Below are 12,890 nucleotides of genomic sequence, written 5' to 3'. Positions count from 1 at the left end.
TGAAGCCTAGTTCCCAGAGGTGTGACTACTGCTCACCTGAGCTATTTCCATCCCACAGTATGTGGAAAAACCACCCCAGGTATTTGGGAATCTACCTGAACTTTTTGGGAGGAGAAATACTGATTGTGTACCTCTCTGAAAGCTCAAACTAAGGATATCCGTGGAATGTGCTTTTCTTTCTCCAGTTCGGCTTTGCAAATCCCCCCTCCATCCACCTGAACATTTTACTATGGGGAGCAGGTGGTTTTAAAGGTCATCAAACCAAGCAAGTGGAGGTGAGTTTAGGGACCAGTGTTGGAAGTTATTTCAACTCAAATAAGAAGGGAGGTTTTTTATTGGGGGGGGGAGAGAGGGGATGTGCAGGAGAGCAAGAGTAAACTGAAAAGGAAAGAGGATTTGTCTGGGGATTTCCACGGAGGTACAAAGTTAAAGGGAGGGGGAGAGAGAGAGAGAGAGAGAGAGAGAGAGAGAGAGAGAGAGAGAGAGAGAGAGAGAGAGAGAGAGAGAGAGAGAGAGAGAGAGAGAGAGAGAGAGAGAGAGAGAGAGAGAGAGAGAGAGAGAGAGAGAGAGAGAGAAAACTGAACGGGAACTGGGGTCTGTAGCTTGAGATCTTGCTTGCTAGAAGCTCCTTTTTTTCTGAATTTATTCCATCTCCATTTCCCTGAGATGTGCCTGTGAATGATATTTAGTTAGCTACCAGAAAGGCTAAAGAGATTCTGAAATATCTTTTGCACAGGGGTCTATAATTCTATGGGGATACATTAAGAAGGTGAAACAGAGAGTTGGGAGAATATGAGGACCAGAGTTTGAATGAAAACTGCTATTCACAGCTGGGTGATTTTGGATAAGTCCTTTCCCCCCACCCCCCTGAATCTCCTCAGTTTCTTCATCTGTAAATTGAGAAGGAGAAGAGGTTGGACTAGACTATCTCAAAGGTCCCTTCTAGCTCTAAATCCTGTAAAAAGAGGATTATCTATGTTATGGATTAATGTCAACACACATAATGTTCCATTTTATACTAAACATATTTGATGCTTCTAATAGACAGTCCATGAAAGCAGTGGTCAGGCTCTTTTCTCAATTTTTCTACCCTTTCCTCACATCAACACATTAGATGCTTAATAAGGATTTGTGAAGTTGACTTGAAAATGAGTTTCACTTCCAACTCACTGAATATTAGCTAGAAACCCAGTATAGATTTAAAGGTGATATTTTGATAGCATAGAACAGAATGGCTATGATAGGGAACATGTTTCAGAGATTGTTTCCTTTTTATGAGAATACCACTTAGGAGAGTTAGGGGGAAGGGAATTGCCCAAGATTCCCAGACAAGCTCTATATTAGAAATCAGGTCTCCTGACTTATATTCCAGTGCTTTTTTCTTCTACAATATGCTATATCCCCTTTTCTTCTTTCTCTTCTTTCTTTTTTCCTTCCCTTTCTTCTAAATCTTTTTCTTCTCCCTTACTTTTTCCCTTTTCCCTGACCCTGTCCCTTTTTTCCTTTCATTTTTGAGTCCTTTTCTCCCTATTTCACTTCCCTCATCCCACATTCTTCTCCCATCCCTTCTTTCCAGGTTCCACTTCATCCTTGCTTCCTTCCCTCTATCACTTTCCTCTCCTCATCCCTTTTCAGTCTCTTATTTTCTTTGCTCTCCTTCCTCTTTCTGCTCTCTTTCTGCACCCCCTCCTCTCTTCCACTCTTCTCTCTCCATTTTCCACTCCTCCTGATCATCCCCTGAATTTTCTAATCATGATCTCTCCTTATACCCTCCCTCTCTGCTCTTTTCACTTACCAATGATCTTTACCAGTTAATTTGTTCATTTATCTTCTTATTTGAGAGTAAAAAGCATACATTATTTTGTGGTGTTATACAATATTCTATTCTAATTTTTTCTTTAGCTTTTGTGTAAACTTTCTTAGGGTAGGGAGATGATGTCCTAGATCTCTTTGGTGTATCCTACAGGTTTCAACAGTGCTACATGTAGTGGATGTTTGCTGCTTGCCCACAACTTGCTCTATTGGAACTTGCTTATGATAGAAACATTGCTCTGGACTGGTCTTCTTCCAGTGTTTGTGAGTGAGGCTGGTATTTGAGTGCTTGTTTAGTATCTCAGAATTGTTAACATAAATTTATTTTTACCAGACTAACTTTTCTGATTTGGGTCTCTGCCAGGCCAGAAGTGCATTTATCAGACTGCTGAGGAGAGGTGTAATTGTGAAGAATGATTACTATCACCTTTGCCATGTTTAGGCTTTTTTCAGCATGTGTGATTAGACTTTATGGTGTTTATTTTTATTTTTTCCAATTGAATAATTTTATTTAAAGTTTTGAATTTCAAATTCTATTCTTCCTTCCTTTTCTACTTCCCTTACTTCCTCCCTGAGATGGTAAGCAATCAGATATAGTTTATACATGCATAATTATGTAGAACATATTTCCATATTAGTCATTTTATAGAACATGAGTCTAATAAAAGAAAAAAAATGAAGGAAAGTGAAAAATACTATGCTTCACTCTGTATTCCATCAGTGCTAGTTCTATCTCTGGAGCTGGATAGTATGCTGGATAGTCCAGATTAGTCGTCTGGAATTACCCTGGATCTTTGTATTGCTGAGAATAGCCAAGTCATTCACAGTTCTTCATTGAACTATATTGTTGTTATTGTGTATAGAATTCTCTTAGTGTATAAGTTCATGTAAATTTCTGATCTTATGTTGATATATGGTGTGAGATATTGATTTATATTTAGTTTCTGCCATATTGTTCTCCAGTTTTCTCAGCAGTTTTTGTAAAGTAATGATTTTTTATTCCAAAAGCTTGTATCTTTGGGTTTGCCATATAGTAGATTACTATGCTCATATACTATAATCTAATTTGTACCTAATCTAGTCCACTGATCTACCACTCTCTTAGTCAGTGCCAGATTGAGATCTGATATGGCTAGATTACTTTCTTTTGTATTGTTTTCATTGATTCCCTTCTTTGTCCTTCCAAATTAATTTTGTTATTATCTTTTTGTAATTCTATAAAATAATTTTTTGATAGTTTGAGTGGTATGGTACTGAATAAATAGGTTAATTTAGATAGAATTGCTATTTATATTATATTGAATCAGCCTACCTTTGAGCAATTAATATTTTCCAATTGTTTAGGTCTGACTTTGTGTGAAATGTGTTTTATAGTTGTGTTCAAATGATTCCTGGATTTGATTTGTCAGATAGACTCCCAAGTATTTTATATTGTCTAATTATTTTAAATGGAATATCTCTTTCTATCTCTTTGTTGGTAATGTATAGAAATACTAAAATTTGTAAGGCTTTATTTTTGTATCCTGCAACTTTGCTAAAGTTAATAATATTAAGAAGGTTTTTTTTTAGTTGAATCTCTAAGATTTTCTAAGCATATTATATCATTTGTAAAGAGTCATAGTTTGGTTTCCTTGTTGTCTGCTCTAAACCCTTTAATTTATTTTTCTTCTCTTATTGCTGTAGCTAATATTTCTAGTGTAATATTAAACAAGAGAGGTGATATCAGGCATCCTTGCTACACCCTGATTGGGTTGGTAAGGATTCTAACTTATCCCCATTATAGATAATGCTTGTTGATTGTTCTATATAAATATTACTTATCATTTTAACTTAAACTCCATTTATTCCTATGCTCTTTGGTGTTTATAATAGGAATAGATGCTATATTTTCTCAAAGGCCTTTTCTGCATCTGTTAACATAGCCATATAATTTCTGTTGGTTTTATTATCAATATGATCAACTATGTCAATAGTTTTCCTAATACTGAACCAACCTTAATTCCTGGTTTGAATTCCAGCTGATCATTGCTCTTTGTAATCTTGTATTATTTTTTTCAATTGCATCAATATCAATTAGGGAAATTAACTATAATTTTCTTTCTCTGTTTTGTCTCTTCCCGGTTTGAGTATCAACATCATAGTTATGTCATAAAATAAATTTGGTAGAACTCTTAGTTTTCCTATTTTCCTAAATAATTTATATATTATTGGGATTATTCTTTAAATGTTTACTAGAATTCTCTTGTGAATCTGATTCTGGGAATTTTTCTTAGAAAATTCATTGATGGCTTCTTCAATTTCTTTTACTAATATTGGGTTTTTTAAGTATTTTGTTTTTTCTATTAATTAATTAACAATTAAATTAATTTTAATTTTTGTGGATATTCATCCATTTTATTGTGTGTGTGTGTGTGTGTGTGTGTGTGTGTGTGTGTGTGTGTGTGTGTTTGCAAGGCAGTTAAGTGTCTGAGACCAGATTTGAACTCTTGGCCTCCTTCAGAGCCAGTGCTTTATCCACTATGGCATCTAAGTGCCTCTCCATTTCATTTAGATTGCCAAATTTATTGACATATATTTGGGCAAAATAGCTCCTAATTATAGATTTAATTTCCTCTTCATTTTTTGGTGAATTCATCCCTTTCATTTTTGATTCTAATAATTTAGTTGTTTTTTTTTTAAGTCAAATTAGCCAATGATTTTTCAATTTTATTGTCCCTCACCCATAAAAACAGCTTCTTACTTTCAAATTTATTAATTTCTATTTTGATTTTCAGGATTTCTATTTGTTGTTTAATTAGGGATTTTTAATCTATTCTTTCCCTAATTTTTTAGTTAGATTCCCAATTAATTGATGTGCTTTTTCTCTTATTGATATAAGCAATTGGAGATTAAATTTTTTGCTAAGTAGCATTTTGTTTACATTTCATAAATTTTGGTATGTTGTCTTATGTAACATGAACTCCTGGCAGTTACAATTACTAGTCTGTCCTAGGCCCAACAGAGTACCTTTGACCACTGACCTTTGCAGTGTCAACTCTACCTGGCTCGCCTCCTCTGAGGCCTTCAAAGGTCTCTGGACATGATTTCTTGAATCTATAGTTTAATAACCTGTAGTGCACTCAAGGACAGCCACATGTAATCTTAAAAGCCTTTCCCTGACTTGTTAACTTCTTACCTCTCACAGCTCCATCAGCTTGGCTCAGCTACCCCAGGTTTAGGAGCCAGATTAAAGAGCGCCAGGTTAAAGAGAGCTACTGCTGTCTGCAGTGGGCTTATAAAGGGCCTGTGAGGTCACACACACAGCCAATCAGTGAGAGAGTCATCCATTACGAAGCTGTCTCAATATGGCCAAGATCCCACCTACAGGACAGTCCTAATATCCACAGAGAATACTTCCTGGGGCACTCAATCTCCCATTGCACTGTGGCGCTATCCATTTAAAGGGCCCTTATAATTCCCTTCTCTTGTTTTGCGGGAACCGCATCCTTACAGTCTTATTGTTACCATTTTCTTTAATGAAATTTTTGATCATTTCTATGATTTGTTCTTTGACCCATTTGTTTTTTAGGATTCAATCATTTAATTTCTAATCAATATTTAATGTCTTCCCATGGTCTATTATTGAATGTATTTTTAATCGTATCATGACTTAGAAAGGCTACATTTACTATTTCTGCTTTTCTGCTTTTGATAGTAAGGCTTTTATGTTCTAAAGCATAATCAATTTTTGTGAAAGTGCCATATACTGCTGAGAGTGAGGCATGTTTCTTTCTATTCCCTTTCAGTTTTCATGAGGGATCTGTCATATCTGACTTTTCTAGAATTTTATTTATCTCTTTAACATCTTTCTTGTATTTTAAAGGTTCTTTTTCCAATTAGAATTTTCACATTTTCTTCTATTTTTTCACTTTTAAAATTTTATATTATCACTTTTTTACTATCTCATAACGTCATTAGTTTCCATTTGTTCAATTCTAATTTTTAAGGAATTTCTTTCTTTAGTGAGCTTTTGTACTTCCTTTCCCTTTTGGTCAATTTATTTTTAGGGTTTTTTAGGGTTAAATTTAAATTTAAATTTTGGTTAGATTTATCTAGTTCTGAGAGGGGAAAATTGGGGTCCATCACTTGTGTAGTTTTATAATTTATTTCCTCCTATAACTCATTCAACATCTCCTTGAAAAATTTAGATGCTATACCATTTGGTGCATATATGTTTTGTATTTATATGACTTCATTGTTTATGGTACCTTTCAGCAAAATATATTTTCCTTCTTTATCTCTTTTGATTAAATCTATTTTTGCTTTTGCTTTGTCTGAGATTGTTACTCCTGCTTTCTTTACTTCAGCTGAAGCATAATAGATTCTGTTGTAGCCCCTTACTTTTGCTCTGTGTGTCTCTCTACTTCTGATTGTTTCTTGCTTCTTTGTATTGTAGAATTCTGTACTTTAATTCATTCCCCTATCCACTTCCATCTTATGGATGGATTCATCTCATTTATATTTACAGTCACAATAACTATGTATTTCTCTCCATGCCATTTTTTTTTACTTGTTTGTCCCCTTTTTTTCTTATCTACCCTACCTTTTTTTTTCTTTACAAGTGTTTTACTTCTTATCACCACTTCCCCAATATGCTCTCTCTTTTTTCAACCCTCTTTCCTCTTCTATTATTCCAATGCCTTTTTTCTTTTAATTATGGCTTTTTTTTTTACAGCATTGACAATTGTCAAACCTTTTGTTTCAATTTTTCCCCTCCTTTCCCGTACCCCTCCCTCAAATGGCAGATTGACCAATACATGTTAAATATGTTAAAGTATAAATTAAATACAATATATGTATACATGTTCAGTTATTTTGCTGTACAAAAAGAATGACTCTGAAATAGAGTACAATTAGCCTGCGAAGTAAATCAAAAATGCAGGTGGACAAAAATAGAGGGATTAGGAATTCTATATAGTGGTTCATAGTCATCTCCCAGAGTTCTTTTGCTGGGTGTAGCTGGTTCAATTCAATACTGCTCTATTGGAACTGATTTGGTTCATCTCATTGTTGAAGATGTCCACTTCCATCAGAATTGATCATCATATAGTCTTGTTGTTGAAATATATAATGATCTCCTGATCCTGCTTATTTCACTCAGCATCAATTCATGTAAGTCTCTCCAGGCCTTTCTGAAATCATCCTGCTAGTCATTTCTTACAGGACAATAATATTCCATAACATTTATATACCACAATTTATTCAGCCATTCTCCAACTGATGGGCATCCACCCAGTTTCCAGTTTCTGGCCACTACAAAGAGGGCTGCCACAAACATTCTTGTACATACAGGTCCCTTTCCCTTCTTTAAAATCTCTTTGGGATATAAGCCCAATAGTAACAATGCTGGATCAAAGGGTATGCACATTTTGGTAACTTTTTGAGCATAGTTCCAAATTGCTACTCTTAGATCTTGTTCCTCTCCCACCCTAGTGAAACAGATCTTTTCTTTTGGGCTGGTAAGCCGCTTTCCTCCTCTTAAATCAATGGTTTTTTAGGTGTTTGGAGGGGAATGAAGGGAATTTGGAAAGGGTTCAGAAGGTTTTTTTCCACTCTTCATCATTTTATCTGGCTCTGTCATCTTTTTTATTATTATAGCTTTTTATTTACAAAACATATGCGTAGGTGATTTTTCAACATTGATCCTTGCAAAACCTTCTGTTCCAACTTTTCCCATCCTTCTCCCCATCCCCTAACCCTAGATGGCAGGTAGTCCAATGCATGTTAAATATATTAAAGTATATGTTAAATACAATATATGTAAAATACATATATTGTATACATATTTATAGTTATCTTGTTGCACAAGAAAAATCAGTTTTAGAAAGAAGGTAAAAATAACCTGAGAAGGAAACCAAAAAAAGCAAGCAGGCAATAACAGAAAGAGTAGAAATGCTATGTGGTGGTTCACACTCATTTCCCATTATTCTTTCGCTGGGTATAGCTGGTTCTCTTCATTACTGAACAATTGGAACTGGTTTGGTTCATCTCATTTTGAAGATGTTCACGTCCATCAGAATTGATCATCATATAGTATTGTTGTTGAAGTGTATAATGATCGCCTCTTTCTGCTCATTTCATTTAGCATCAGTTCATGTAAGTTTCTCCAAGCCTTTCTGAAATCATCCTGCTGGTCATTTCTTATAGAACAATAATATTCCATAATATTAATATTCCACAATTTATTCAGCCATTCTCCAATTGATGGGTATTTATTCTGTTTTCAGTTTTTGTCACTACAAAAAGGGCTGCCACAAACATTTTTTTACATACAGGTACCTTTCCCTTCTTTAAGATCTCTTTGGGATATAAGCTCAATAGTAACACTGCTAGATCAAAGTGTATGCACAGTTCGATAACTTTTTGAGCATAGTTCCAAATTGCTCTCCAGAATGGTTGGCTTCGTTCACAATTCCACCAACAATGTATGAGTGTCCCAGTTTTCCCACATTCCCTCCAATATTCTATTCATCATTATGTTTTCCTGTCATCTTACTGGCTTTATCATCTTTATCAAGATCCTGACTCTGAGGAAAAATGGGAGTGATTTGGTGGGGGTGAGGGTGGTGGCTCTGGGAGTAAGAGACTTGAATGCTCTTCCTAACTTTAAGTTCCATATATGAGTTACTGGCATGTCATTAGTAATGATCATAATGTTTAATAACTCATGAGAGGTATTGGGTAGCTCAGCACTGAATTGTCTCAACCTGCGTATAAGGGTACTGACATAAACTAATTCAGGGGCCCTGGGCCAGTAACTGGTGGACTACAAAATTTCAGGTTGGAAGGAACTTTAGAGATCACAGATCTAAACCTCTTATTTTTCAGATTAAGACACTGAGGTCCAGAGTTGTCAAATATAGCTAGTTAATATGTCTGTATTTAAATCCAGGTCTTCCTGACTCCAAGTCCAGAACTTTGTCTACTACTACATCTTAGTGTCTCAGTCTCCTTTCACCCCTACCTCTTTCAACACTTCATAAATTATAGACCAATTCCTCTGATATACATGATTCAAGGCAGTTTCCACACTGGGAGTATTCCATCTCAGAAAACAAATCACTCACATTTACATACTGAAAAAAGCAGTTTCTTTGTCAACAGTCCCAAGGTAGGCAGACAGTGCTACTCTTCTTAATTTACGTTTGAGAAAAAAATATTTATTAATAATATTCCCTGGCAGTATATTGTCTCTCAGGAGGAGATACTACCAGCCCTCACTTATGGGCCAATAGCTGTTTTAAGGATGAATGAGATGCTTAGAAAGTATGTTGAACCTTGGGACAAGGGGAAAGGTAACTGTAAACCCAAGTAACTGAGCAGAAATTTGGGGTAGCAGAAATTTGGGGTAGCACTAGTTGGCTTCTATGGCCAATAAAACAGACATGGCCTTGATAAATTGGCTCTTAGGAATTCCTAGAAAATAATACCTCTTCCCAGTGGTCACTAATTTGAGGGGGAAGGAAGAAAGAGGTGCAGAAAGGAAGGGGAGAATAAAGGAAAAGGAAAGAAGGGAAGTAGGGGAGAGACAAAGATAGATATATCATTCTGTGAGAAAAGTCAAACAGATGGGCAGGCAGCTGAGAAAGAAAGGGAATTTTTGTATTGCAAAGGGAGGGACATGTTATCTAGGGAAACAGTCTAGGGAGATAGAATGGATCTTAGGGGCAGCACCTGAATTATTAATTGAATAAGCAATGAAAGAGGGATAAAGTCCTGCTCTTACTATAGCTTTCTGCTTGCATTAGATGACCTTGTTTGTTGAATGAATGAAAATCAGAAGAAATGATGAAACTTGAACTAGATTTTTAAGAGAGAAGAAATGTTTTGTGAGCCTATATTTGCCGCTCAGTCTCTCAGTTGATCAAATATTTTAAAAAATGGCCCTACATGAAAATATGGTGCTGAATGCTTGAGGAAATAGGAAAGGATATGAAACAGACCCTTCCCTGTCCTTACAGAGCTCATAACCTGATGGGGTAGGCAGAATACACATGATGAGTAGAGAGATTTGGAATATGGAGACCTTCATTGAAATTCTAGATCTACAATTTGCTACCTATATAATAATGATAATAATAATGATCTCCTTAGTGTACTTTGATTTCTTCATTTGTAAAGGAAGGGAATTAGAAAGGATGATGTTCAAGGTCCCTTTCAGATACAAATTTTGTGATTCTATGAACTAACAATACTGGGTAGAAGTGTTAAATGAATGTGTAGATAGTACAGGTAGCACTGTTTAGGATTACAATGGGAGTAGAAAAAGCTTTATGGGACAGATAGAATTAGGGTTGGGTCTTTGAGGGTAGATGGAAAGTTCTAGGACAAAGAATAATATGAACAAATTATGGATATTGGAAACATAGACTTTGGGATATAATGACAAAGACCAAGTTTGATGGCACAGAGCATTTGTATTGGAGGGCAATAGGAGTTAAAGATGTAAAATCAGAGGGACACCATTGTGTTTTAGATCTTGGATATCAGGCTGGAGGGATATGGACTTGATCACATAAACAATAGGAAATCACTGAAGATTTCCAAGCAAAGGTTAGTACTGTACATTTTTTCCTAAAAAGGAACAATTTAAACAGGCTGGAAATCTATGTAGGATTATTATGTAGGGTTATACAAAATTATCAATTTATAGAACTTAATTCTGCATTGCCTTAGCAGGGTCAGATCAAATAGTTTTGCAGATCCTTATATCCCATAGCCTAGCCCATAGGATAGTCGTTCCCTATCCCTGTCTTTAAAGATATCTGATAGAGGAAAAGTGAGAACTTCCAATTTACATATATATATATATACATATATATATATGTATACATATATATATATATATATGTATATATATATATATATACATATATATATATATGTTAAATATGGAGTGCTACAGGTAGAGATGTCTAGCAGGGAGTTGGTATATAGAATTAGAACTCACAACAGTATGGGCATTGTGAGATATCTATCTGTCTATCCTTTCCTTGAAGTTCATCTTTGGTCTAAAATGTTTACGAGAAAGGGGTGGAAATAGGAAAAAGTGATAGAGCCCATAAGTTATGGGCTTTAGTTTTCTTACCTGTAGAAATGGGAGAAAAGGGGGATGCTTTTGAGTAGTGGAGATGACTTTAACAGTAATCTAGCTCAGATAATCTGTCCATTGTATACCAGCAAGGCTTGGGATTGTACTTTCACACATATCTTTCAGAATGGGTTTAGGAGACTGCTTTGTTGTGGATGGGGATTGCTAGTTTCCTTCTGGAACCAGGAGTAAGTAGATAAGCAGGTAAGCAGGCAGTCAGGCAGATAGAGGAAAGATTATTGCCCATGACCTTCAAAGATCAGAGAAGAATAGAACACACCAGGCTAAATTTCCTCCATGGACAAATTGCTGTCTTCAAGAGGAAGGATACATTAACTCTTAAAAAGAAGAGAAATCATTGACATTTTGTTTTTTTAAACATAATAGTCTCCAACATACACTCAAACAACACCCCTCCACACAGATAAAACCAGACTGATTGAGACGGATGCTAACATCAAGGTAGCACAACTGATAAACAGCCTTGGGCCAGAAGCAGGGAATTCCTGGGTTCAAATGCAGCTTCCGATACTTACTAAATGTATAGCTAGTCATAACCCTTTTTTCTGTCTCCTTTTCCTCAACTGTAAGCTGGAATTCAAAATAGCATCTACCTTCCAAGGGTTTATAAATATCAAATGAGAGTATTTGTAAAGCATACAGCTTTGTGTTTGACATATAGTAGATGCTTAATAAATACTTATTCTATGCCCTATCAATTGTTAACAGAAAGAAAATATGTACTTTAACCATGATAGTATGGATCAAGCTTTGATCATTTACTTGACCTGAATTTTGTTTGTCCTTTTGTTTTTTATTGACAATATTATAGTCTTTCTTCTCTTGATACCCCTTCATATAAATTGTCTCATATTCTCTGAATTTTTCATATTGTTTTGACTTTTTATATATAATGTAATAATATTTCATTGCATTCATATGCCATAATTTGTTCAACCATTTCCCAGTTGCTAGCTTCATATTTTGTTCCTAACTTCTTATTATCACAAATAATGTAACTATAGATATTTTGATAGATATGGGGCTCTTTTCACTTTCAAATATCTCTTTAGGTTATAGCCTAGAATCTCTGGGTCAAATCTTAGTGACTTCTTTTAACAATTCCAATTATTTCTACTTAGCTCAGCTGAATAGAGGATAGGGGCTGATGATTGTATTAAATTAGATATTGTTTGCAAGGGTCATTGTCAGTTACCCCATATAAGATAGATGTCATTACTAAGATTCAAACTATGGGGTATTCCATCAATAGATATTTTCACTCAAACATAGATGAGAATGTACCTCCCCTCCTTCCCCACCTATTCCTGAATTCATAGTTTAAATGGTGTTTGTACCAGACCTCACATAGTTGTTCATTTTGGCTAACTTATCATCTGCCATGTCACCATCCTTCTCTCCTAGAACAGCATTTCTAGATCCAGTTGCTAGAAAAAGCCCCCAGTCTTTGAGATAGTTAATCCACTCAGTTTAGGAATTCCTATCTTAGTGTAAGCTGTCATGTTTGATATAGTAAATTCATTCAAACTCAATTAGCCACTATACCTAGCTGAGCCCAGACCATAGATAAAACCATGCTACCAGTCATCTAAGACTTTGTCCATCCTGATTCATACCATTCCTTTCCCTTCCTCTTTTTTCTCTGGGTTTAGAAATCAAGTTGATATTATCAGTATCCCTGGAAACTGCATGCCATTTAACTGTCTTTTGGACTAACTCACCATTCTTTTGTTTTCCTAGACCCTTGTTCCCTCCCTACCACTCCAGTGTTGCCTTATCTTTTTGGAATATAAATTCCTTGAGAACAAAGATTGTCTTTTATGTTTCTGATCCCTCAGTTTTACATAGTGTCTGTCATGTAATAATAATACATTTTCTCATATTCATTTAGCAATACTTTCCATTAGTTGTGATGGGCCACAAGTTC

The 12,890-nt window shown here is 35.3% G+C and overlaps 1 protein-coding gene across 8 annotated transcripts in view; it reads left to right on the top strand.

Annotated features, from left to right (window-relative positions):
• The window catches only part of SSTR5 (somatostatin receptor 5), a 360,218-nt gene that overhangs the window by 333,897 nt on the left and 13,431 nt on the right, over positions 1-12,890 (top strand). The window lies entirely within an intron of this gene.

This window comes from Sminthopsis crassicaudata, chromosome 1 (assembly GCF_048593235.1).
Source record: "Sminthopsis crassicaudata isolate SCR6 chromosome 1, ASM4859323v1, whole genome shotgun sequence".
NCBI classification, from domain to species: Eukaryota; Metazoa; Chordata; class Mammalia; order Dasyuromorphia; family Dasyuridae; genus Sminthopsis; species Sminthopsis crassicaudata.
The sequence above is the reverse complement of the archived record's forward strand: the minus strand, read 5'-3'. Positions and strand labels throughout refer to the sequence as shown.